Source organism: Meriones unguiculatus, chromosome 15, assembly GCF_030254825.1.
Source record: "Meriones unguiculatus strain TT.TT164.6M chromosome 15, Bangor_MerUng_6.1, whole genome shotgun sequence".
Taxonomy (NCBI): domain Eukaryota; kingdom Metazoa; phylum Chordata; class Mammalia; order Rodentia; family Muridae; genus Meriones; species Meriones unguiculatus.
In genome coordinates this window covers 19,259,835-19,271,583 of record NC_083362.1, presented here as the reverse complement: position 1 = coordinate 19,271,583, position 11,749 = coordinate 19,259,835, and positions in this window count along the sequence as shown.

The window sequence follows — 11,749 nt, the reverse complement described above, 5'->3', positions numbered from 1 at the left end:
TTTATTTTTTTTATTTTTTGAGCACATAAAACATATTTATTCATAGACTTTGTTATTGTAAAGGTGAATATGATTGTACAAGAAATAAAGTAAGATTAGTTAGAAAAATTATCAAAGCCACTAGATGAAAAGTTAATCCATGAACAATTGTATTTATACAACAATGTAAATTGGATAATGTCTTTTTTTTTTTTCAATGCAGTTTATTCAGGAACCTTGAACAATCATCTGACCCTGGGGAAAGCCAGCCCACAGCTTAAATAGCCTCTGGGTAGCCAACCTCAGCATGCCACGTGGGCAATGCAGATAGGTCCACATACATGGAAGCAAGCCAGATCCTCAGCCTTAGCCAAATGTGGAATTGTTCGTGACAGAGAGCACTCACCATCGGGAAGGTGGAAGACAGAAACTAGCTCCATCTTTAAGGCGCGGTATTATGCAGCTCTCTACAGTTCCCCCTTTTTGTTTTAGACGCATCAGGCAAGAGTAGAGGTCTGATCTCTGATATTAGAAATAAATTGGGACTTTGTACTGATGTTCATTTAGGTGTCATCCACCCAAAGAGCATCAGACCCGTCCAATACCTTTTTCTCAGAGGCGGGACCTGGGGCATCAACCCGCATGCAATCAGACTTGCTCTTCTCTGGGTCGAAAGCGGCTGACCCTGAGTGCAGTGCTTAACCTCGCATCCTTAGCATAACATTTTAGCTTTTTATGGTAGCCAACCATGCTTGGGGAGACTGTCCTGCTTCATGTGTTCCTTGATAGATGATTGGGAACAGAAAAGAAAAAAAAAATGCACTGTAATTCCTTTAGATGCTGGTGAACACTTGAAGATGTTTGTAGCCACAGAGTCTAAAAGTATTGTACTTGAGAATGTGAGATTCTTGAATGTTTAGATATTTTAATTGAAGGAAAATTATGGAAGACACCATAGATTTGCTTCCATCTTAAGTTATAGGTAAGCAAACTTAATAAGAATCTATCCAGGATGGACCTATTCCTCCAGAGGTTAGTCTGCTGAAACACTAGGATTTTGAACCCAAATATAAAAATCTAATTTTATAATTGTTGAACTTTGTGATTTAATAATTACTTAGTAAATACTTGATAATATGAATAATATAATTTTTGCAAAATAGTGCAACAAAATGCAACAGCCTAAATGCGGCTATCTCAATGAAATAAAAAAATATTTCTTTTGAGGAAATATATTGCTTTCTTTACGAAATTTAAAATAAGTTTCTTTTAGACAAACTTTTGCTTTTCAATTTCATCACTTCACTTTTAAATGGAGCCAGAAAAGATGAACAGAAGTTTCCATGTTTCAAATCCAAGACTGTGCAGATCTGAAATTTTAATGACTCTCACATCCTGGGCTGCTGGTTAATTATTAAGAAAAATCAGTGACCACAACATTTTATTTAGTAATTCTACCTCTAGATAAGAAAATCCATTCATAATAAATAAAGAGAATATATCAATACCAACACTAGAATGTCAATTAAATTATTTACAGTTTAACTATGTGATAGAATATTTAACACTGTAGAAAATAGATATAATACAACCTATGTTTTAAAAACTTAATATAAAAGTGAATTTACCTAATATATTTTAATGTTTTATGTTCTGGATGCAATATATTGTTTCATCATGTCTATAAATTTTTCTATACAAAGTTATTTTCTTTTCATCTTGATCTTTTTCTTCACAGAATATGCTATTTTGTAATTATAGTAATACTTCCCTAAAACATTAATGCTTGTGAAAAAAATACATGCAGACATGAGCTATATTATAACATTCATTTAAATAAACAGCTGTAAAGCTGGTCCACTTAGCTTACCTATTAGAGACTAGTAAGATCTTAATATTGAAATGGTCTTCCTAGTAATTCAATTTTTGACAGCCTATTATATTAAGCTTGAACATGAGGCAAAGTATATTAAATAAACAATAATTTACTGACTTCTACAACTTTCCAAATAATTGATCAGTTCGCAGTTTGTCCTCTAAAAGAAAGCTAAAACAAGAGAGTAATAACCAGAGCCTGTAACTCTATCATGGCCCTCCTGTTTGGAATGTAGCATAATATACATCCAAGTGGAACTGTAATTTTAATAGTTTTTGCAGCCGTAAGTTTTAATCAAGCTCAAATGTCTGCAGTGTGTACTGTGAAGTGGTATTTTAGACAATTGCAATTACAAATTTTTTTTTTCAAAAACAGCTCCTCCAAGATAATTTTCCTGAAGGTTTGCCACATAATCTTGGCAAAACTGTTATCCATCCTTCATCCTTTCTCAATCTACGGCTGGAACTGCTTCTGGGACACTGTTAGGAAGGATCCTTTATTGGGAGGAGGAAGGGTTCAGCAGAAAGGGATGGGTAGGGAAGAAAGGAAAAGAATCAGGGTTTGTCTCAGAGATTGTACATTTCTCTAAGATGTAGAGAAATTTTGATTTCTGTATACCCAATGACTTCACATTCAAGAATGAATTAAAGCAATGCAAAGCATATGGGGAAAGGTTAAATTCCTTCCTTGTTTTCCTGCAGTTACTTGTTCTTAGAGTTTAGATTTTCTTTAGGGACAAGGTAAGTTTAATAATTTTTTTAAAAAATAATTGTTTAATCCTGGGTTTGGCCCATGGCAGGCAGGGAAATCAGAAATAAGTCAGAAGAGTACTGCCATGCTGTTTCTGCAACCTTCTAGCACTTTGTTCTATGTCGGAGTTTTCTTTTTTCTTTTTTTTAATGATAGAGTCAATTTTGTAATGGATATATGTTCTTTTTCAAAATGCTCCATTAAAGCTATTTTTAAGTTCTAATGGTTTCCCTACTGCTTTCCATGATGGTGAATGTATTGTATTTGTATTCCCAGATTGCTTTGATATGTAGCTCTTTCCACCTAAGTGTGAATTGGCATGCATCTATGTGTCATTTGTGTCTCTACCAATCAATGCATCATACTTGTAGCACTGGGTGTGTTTGTTGATTATATGTGGTATTTGGGTGTGGATTTCTCTTTAAGACTTTTAAACTAAAACTTGAGAAATGTTTTATGACTTTAATGCAATATATTTCACATGTAGGTACAATGATGTTTCCCATTGACAGGGATATATATATATATATATATATATATATATATATATATTTTAATTTGAAACATTTGAAATGAGCATTAAATTCTGATTGCTTAAAATTTTATTTGCAATCTTATCCTATTTTATGAAATAATTTTATAAGGTATAATAAAGCTAAAGATTATTTTCTCTTGTACTTTTTTCTAAAGAAGCTTTGGTCTTACCCATTCAGAATACATCTTTTGTTGGTTAAACTGTCACTACCTTGCCAACAGAAAACCTGATAATTTTCATTGTTTCCTATTCTATTATTCATGTTTTATTCTAGTTCCCTATATCGGCTCATTTTATTTCATTAATCTTGTCTCAACTAAATTTTCTTTTTTTTTTTTAATTTCTTTCGTGGTTTTTTTTTTTTGTTGTTGCTGTTGTTTTTTCAATGAAGTTTATTCAGGAACCTTGAACAATCATCTGACCCTGAGGAAAGCCAGCCCACAGCTTAAATAGCCTCTGGGTAGCCAACCCCAGCGTGCCACGTGGGCAATGCAGATAGGTCCACATACATGGAAGCAAGCCAGATCCTCAGCCTTAGCCAAATGTGGAGTTGTTTGCAACAGAGAGCACTCACCATCGGGAAGGTGGAAGACGGAAACCAGCTCCATCTTTAAGGCGCGGTATTATGCAGCTCTCTACAGTACCCCCTTTTTGTTTTAGACGCATGAGGCAAGAGAAGAGGTCTGATTTCTGATATTAGAAATAAATTGGGACTTTGTACTGATGTTCATTTAGGTGTCATCCACCCAAAGAGCATCAGACCCGTCCAATACCTTTTTCTCAGAGGCGGGACCTGGGGCATCAACCCGCATGCAATCAGACTTGCTCTTCTCTGGGTCGAAAGCGGCTGACCCTGAGTGCAGTGCTTAACCTCGCATCCTGAGCATAACATTCTAGCGTTTTATGGTAGCCAACCATGCTTGGGGAGACTGTCCTGCTTCAATGGCTGTAAAGGCCTGAATGATCATGGCTGCATTACGCTGTTGTGAGACTCTAATCTTGCATATATACCACAGGCAAACCAAGGAGACCAACACCAGAAGGCCTGCTAACGCTCCCATGCCCCCCATTCCTTCAGATGATTCATGGCTACAGCAATCCATGATGATAATCCTGTGGCTAGTCCTGCATCCACTCTGGTAGAATTTACTGTGACAATGGCCACTCTCAGCTGCTCCATCGTAGCATCGAATTCTCTAGTCCAATTACCTAAAATATAGCTAGACAATTGTTTAGACAGATTTGCAGCACAGAAAAAATTCTCATGTTGTATGCTAGTGACACAAAGTCCAGCATACTTTCATTGACACCCAAGTTGAGCGATTTGCCATAGGGTATCAATTTGCTCCTGCACGAGGTCACTCTTCTGATTGAACACCATCAAGCCTCCTTTTAGTTGAGCATTAATTCCTTTTTGTACATCTAAGGCATGAGCTACATTGGCTAAAAGATTATTCAGGGTCTGAACAGTCTGCACAGTATGACTCATGGCTAATGCCACGGTGGTAGCTCCAACAGCCGCCAATGAGATGGCAGTAACAAGGGCGGCTGTAGTTCCAAGATCCCTTTTCTGTCTGAAGAGAGTCATAGCGTGAGGGGAATCAATGGGCACAGGCACCCAGCGAGCATGCGAGTAACCAGGGCATACCTAAATTCACTAGAATTCCAGCATTGGGCAAAAAAGCAAGTATCATTACCACAATTACTTGGCTCTATCTGGCTAATAATGAACATCCTGCATCAGTTCTAGAACTAGCAGTGGTGGTGTCCGAGGTCTGAGTAGGTTCAGGAGACCATTGCCCCCAGGGGCGAGACGTGCTCCATGTAAATTGACTAACTCCACGTTTCCCTCCACTTTTGAAAGTTATTTAAGGTTCTTGAATTATTTTTTCCCTTTTTTTTAATTTTTCATCATTTACACTTTATTCATTCTGCATCCCCCCATAAGCCCCTCCCTCCTCCCCTTCCAATCCCACTCTCCCTCCTCCCTCTGCATGCATGCCACTCCCCAAGTCCACTGATAGGGGAGGTTCTCCTCTCCTTTCTGATCTTAGTCCATCAGTTAACATAAAAAGTGGCTGCATTGTCCTCCACTATGGCCTGGTAAGGCTGCTCCCCTCCAAGGGGAGGTGATCAAAGAGCAGGCCAATCAGATTATGTCAGAGGCAGTCCCTCTTCACATTACTATGTAACCCAATTGGACTCTGAACTGCCCTGGGCTACATCTGTGCAGGGGTTCTGGGTTATCTCTATGAATAGTCCTTGGTTGGAGTTTGAGTCTCTGGGAAGTTCCCTGTGTTCAAATTTTCTTGTTCTGTTGCTCTTGTTGTGGAGACCCTGTCCTCTCCAACTCCTACTATTTCCCAGTTCTTACCTAAAATTCCATTCACTCTGCCCAACAGTGTCAGGCTCAGCATCTGCTTTGATAGTCTGTAGGGCAGAGGCTTTCAGAGGCCCTCTGTGGCAGGTTCCTAGGTTGTTTCCTGTTTTCTTCTTCTTCTCATGTCCATCCTCTTTGCCTTTCAGGATGGGGATTGGACATTTTAGATAGGGTCCTCTCTCTTGCTTAGTTTCTTTAGATGCACAGGTTTTAGTGGGTTTGTCCTATGTTGTATGTCTATATGAGTGAGTATATACCATGTGTGTCTTTTTGCTTCTGGGACAACTCACTCAGGATGATCCTTTCCAGATCCCACCATTTACCTGCAAATTTCATGATTTCCTTATTTTTCATTGCTGAGTAATATTTCATTGTGTAGATGTACCACAATTTCTGCATCCATTCTTCAGTTGAGGGGCATCTGGGTTTTTTCCAGCTTCTGGCTATTACAAATAAAGCTGCTACAAACATGTTTGAGCAAATGTCCTTTTTGTGTACTTGAGTCTCTTTTGGATATATGCCTAGGAGTGGTATGGCTGGATCTTGGGAAAGCACTATTGCTAGTTGTCTGGGAAAGCGCCAGATTGATTTCCAGAGTGGTTGTGCAAGTTTACATTCCCACCAGCAGTGGAGAAGGGTTCCCCTTTCTCCACAACCTCTCCAGCATGTGTTGTCACTTGAGTTTTTGATCTTCGTCATTCTGATGGGTATAAGGTGAAATCTCAGGGTTGTTTTGATTTGCATTTCCCTAATGGCTAGTGAGGTTGAGCATTTCTTTAAGTGCTTCTCTGCCATTCGATATTCCTCTACAGAGAATTCTCTGTTTAGCTCTGTTCCCCATTTTTTAAGTGGACTACTTGGTTTGCTGCTTTTCAGCTTCTTTAGTTCTTTATATATACTGGATATGAGTCCTCTGTCAGATAAAGGGTTGGTGAAGATTCTTTCCCAATCTGTAGGCAGTCACTTTGTTTTGGTGATGGTCTCCTTAGCTTTGCAGAAGCTTTTCAGTTTCATGAGGTCCCATCTATTGATTGTTGCTCTTAGAACCTGTGCTGTTGGTGTTCTGTTCAGGAAGTTTTCTCCTGTACCAATGAGTTCTAGGGTATTCCCCACTTTTTTTTCTAGCCGATTTAATGTGTGTGGTTTTATGTTGAGGTCTTTGATCCACTTGGACTTCAGTTTTGTGCAGGGTGATAAGTAAGGATCTATTTTCATTTTTCTACATGTAGACATACAGTTGGACCAGCACCATTTGTTGAAGATGCTATCTTTTTTCCATTGTATGGTTTTGGCATCTTTGTCAAAGATCAGGTGTCCATAAGTGTGTGGGTTTATTTCTGGGTCCTCTGTTCGGTTCCATTGATCCACTATTCTGTTTCTATGCCAGTACCATGCAGTTTTTAAAACTGTTGCTCTATAGTACAACTTAACATCAGGGATGGAGATACCTCCAGAAGATCTTTTATTGTAGAGGATCGTTTTAGCAATTCTGGGTTTCTTTTTATTCCATATGAAGTTGAGAATTTTTCTTTCCAGGTCTGTAAAGAATTGTGTTGGTAATTTGATGGGAATTGCATTGAATCTGTAGATTGCTTTTGGTAAGATGGCCATTTTTACTATGTTAATCCTGCCAAGCCATGAGCATGGGAGATCTTTCCATCTTCTCATATCTTCTAATTCTTTCTTCAGAGACTTGAAATTTTTTTCATACAAGTCTTTGACTTCCTTGGTTAGGGTTACTCCGAGGTACCTTATGTCATTTGTGGCTATTATGAAGGGTGTTGTTTCCCTATTTTCTTTCTCAGCCCTTTTGTATACAGGAGGGCTACTGATTTTTTTGAGTTAATTTTGTATCTGGCCACTTTGCTGAAGGTGTTTGTCAGCAGTAGGAGTTCCCTGGTAGAGTTTTTGGGGTCACTCACGTATACTATCATATCATCTGCAAATAGTGATAATTTGACTTCTTCCTTTCCAATTTGTATCCCTTTGATCTCCTTCAACTGTCTTATTGCTCTAGCAAGGACTTCCAGCACTATGTTGAAGAGATATGGAGAGAGTGGGCAGCCTTGTCTTGTCCCTGATATTAGTGGGATTGCTTTAAGTTTCTCTCTGTTCAGTTTGATGTTGGCTATAGGCTTGCTGTATATCACCTTTACTATGTTTAGATATGTGCCTTGTATCCCTGATCTCTCCAATACTTTAAACATGAATGGATGTTGGATTTTGTCAAAGGCTTTTTCAGCATCTAGGGAGATTATCATGTGGTTTTTTTCTTTCAGTTTGTTAGTATGGTGGATCACATTGATGGATTTCTGTATATTGAACCACCCCTGCATACCTGGGATGAAGCCTAATTGGTCATGGTGGATGATATCTTTGATGTGTTCTTGTATTCGGTTTGCCAGTATTTTGTTGAGTATTTTTGCATCAATGTTCATAAGGGAGATTGGCCTGAAGTTCTCTTTTTTTTGTTGGGTCTTTGTGAGGTTTAGGTACCAAGGTGACTGTGGCTTCATAGAATGAGTTTGGTAATGTTGCTTCTGTTTCGACTTTGTGGAATAGTTTGAAGAGAATTGGAGTTAGCTTTTTTTTGAATGTTTGGTAGAATTCTGCACTGAAACCATCAGGTCCTGGGCTTTTCTTTGATGGGAGACTTTCGATGACTGCTTTTATTTCCTTGGGGGATATAGGACTATTTAATTGATTTACCTGGTCCTGATTTAGCTTTGGTAAATGGAATCGATCAAGAAAATTGTCCATTTCATTTAAATTTTCAAATTTTGTTGCGTATAGACTTTTGAAGTAAGTCCTAATGATTGCTTGGATTTCCTCAGTGTCTGTAGTTATGTCTCCCTATTCATTTCTGATTTTGTTGATTTGGATGATGTCTCGCTGCCTTTTAGTTAGCTTGGCTAAGGGTTTGTCTATCTTGTTGATTTTCTCAAAGAACCAGCTCTTGGTTTCATTGATTCTTTGAATTGTTTTATTTGTTTCTAATTGATTGATTTCAGCCCTGAGTTTAATTATTTCTAGCTGTCTGCTCCTTCTTGGTGTGTCTGCTTCTTCTTTTTCTAGGGTTTTCAAGTGAGCCATTAAGTTGCTTGAATGTGCTGTCTCAAATTTCTTCTTGAAGGCACTTAGTGCTATGAACTTTCCTCTTAGCACTGCTTTCATTGTGTCCCACAAGTTTGGGTATGTTGTGTCTTCATTTTCATTGAGTTCTAGGAAGATTTTAATTTCTTTCTTTATTTCTTCCCTGACCCAGCTGTCTTTTAGTAGCAAGTTGTTCAGTTTCCATGTATGTGTAGGCTTTTTGCTATTTCTGTTGTTACTGAGGTCCAGCTTTATTCCATGGTGATCAGACAAGATACAAGGAATTATTTCAATCTTCTATCTGTTGAGGCTTGCTTTGTGACCAACTATGTGGTCTATTTTGGAGAAGGTTCCATGAGGTGCTGAGAAGAAGGTAAATTCTATTGTGTTTGGGTGTAAGGTTCTGTAAATGTCTGTTAGGTCCATTTGATTCATGACCTCTGTTAGAGATATTGTTTCTTTGTTTAATTTCTGTTTTGTTGACCTGTCCTTTGTTGAGAGTGGGGTGTTCAAGTCTTCCACTATTAGTGTGTGGGGATCTATGTGTGGTTTAAGTTTTATCAATGTTTCTTTCACAAATGTGGGTGCCCTTGTATTGGGGGCATAGATGTTCAGGATTGTGATGTCTTCTTGGTGGAATTTTCCCTTGATGAGTATGAAGTGTCCTTCCCCATCTCTTTTGATTAATTTTGATTGAAAGACTATTTTATCAGATATTAGAATGGCTACTCCTGATTGCTTCTTGCGTCCATTTGCTTGAAAAGCTGTCTTCCATCACTTTTCCCTCAGGTAATGTCTATCTTTGTGACTTAGGTGTGTTTCTTGTATACAACAGATTGCTGGGTTTTGTTTACGCATCCATTCTGTTAGTCTGTGTCTTTTAATTGGAGAATTAAGTGGATTGATATTGAGAGAGATTAATGACCAGTGGACGTTGTCAACATCCACATGGAAAAAAATGAAAGTATTCTCTGCAAAAACAGAAAAAAGAAGAGAACGGGGTGTTCTCTCACTATTAGTCAATACACTATTGGAAAGCTTAACCAGAGAACCAGGGGAAAGACAGAGATAACAGGAAGATAAAAAGGAAAGGAGGGACTCGATTACAAGTGTTCAGTGAACACTGACCCAGCTGTGCTTAGAAAATCCTAGACTCCAGCTGAAGAAGCTCAGTTGAGAAATCCACTAAAGTAGTATATGATCCCAACATAAAAGATCCAGTAACTTTCTACGCACTGGCACTGAATTTTCTCCAAATGTATTCAGAAAAACATCCCCACTCACAGTGGCCTTAAAAATTAAAACACACACAAGTTTCCATCTTTGATAAACCTAACAAAGAAAAGAAAAAAAAATCAGTACAATGAAAACCAGAAAGTCCCAAAGAAAGTAGTTAAATAAGTAAATAAGTAAATAATTTCTGGAAGGCAGAAAGAACAACCTTGTATATGGATAGAGAGAACTAAAACTGTTAAAATGACCATATGACCAAAAATTATCTACATATCAAACAAAGCTTCATCAAAACATAAATGGCATTCTATGTAGAGCTGCAAAATAGAATCTTAAGATTCATATGGAATCACTAAAGACCTCTTACATGTGAATTATTCTTCAGCAAAAGGACAATGCTAGAATCCCTACAATAACCAATTTGAAATATGCAATGGAATGACAATAACAAAAGCAGGATGGTCCTGACATAAAAACAGACCAATCTAGAAAAATGGAGCTCTCAGAGAGATCTGCCTGTGTACAGCGAACTGATTCAAATAATGGTACCCAGAGATTGGGGGAAATCCAGTCTATTAAAAATGATGCTGTGAAAGCTGTGTTCCCCCATCAGAAGACTGACAGTGGGTTCAAACGTCTCTCCATTTATGGAAAACAGTCAAAATGAATCAAAGACATTTAGTGAAAACTTTACTTTCAATTGCAATAGTAAAGTAGGAGTTATACTCCAAGATGCTAGAACAAGTGACACTTTTTTCAACTGGACTCAAATAATCTAAGAACTGGGGGAGAGAGGAAGTAGGAGAGGACAACTGGAAAGAGTGGAGGAGCAGAAACTGCAGCTGGGGTGGAGTGCACGGAAGAAGAGTAAATTTTAAAAAAGAGTTAAAGGAAAGCTTTGATATACATGGCTACACCAATATAAGATCCTCAGCACTGCAAAATGACCAGAGGAACGCAAGACAGCATGCAGAATTAGAGAAATCATCTGTCAGCCTATGACCTGACCAATAATAATAATAATAATAATAATAATAATAATAATAATATTACTCAAGTATATAAAGAGCTCCAAACTAAAAATAAACATACAAGTTTGTGTTAGTAAACATAAAAGTAGTCTGAAAAGCTCTTAAAAGAAGTTATGAAAGGTAAAACTATAACACTGTCACACATCAAAAAATGGAATTTAGAACTACAGAGGGAGTCCATCTTGACCCGTGGTGATTTGAATGAGATGTTCTCTGTAGCCTCCAGCATTTGAATGCTTGGTTCCCGCTGATGATGATATTTGGAGGTGTAGGCACTGTGGTCTTGCTGGAAGACATGACCATGGGGCTGCAGGATGAACTTTGGGAGCGTGAAGACTCAGGCCATTTTAAGTTGCCGCTCTCACTTCATGTTTGTGGCTCAAGAAGTGCGCTCCCAGCTGCTCCTCCAGGCACAGCACCTTCACTCTGCCATGATGGACTGTAACCCAATGGAAACATAAGTCCAAAGAAACTTTTTTTTCCCCTGTATGTAGTCTTGGTCATAGAACTTTATCACAGCAACAGAAAAATAACTAAATTGTAGCCCAATAAAAATGGCCATTATTAAATGAAATATAACAAAAGCAGGTCATGATATGAACAGTGGAAAAAATGAATCCATACTTTGGGGTGTAAGTTAATAGGACCACTAAGAAAACAAGAAAGAAAGTTCCTAAAAGACAATAATGAGGTAATGACTATGAGATCCAGCTGAGTCACTCCTATCAATTTGTATGAAAGATTCCTATTTAACATACATACAAGATGTAATCCATATACTCTTGTTTACTAAAATACTACCCATAATAGTCAAGCAATGAAATCAGCAAGGATGCCCTCAAAATATGAATGGGGAAAATATGGCACAAAGT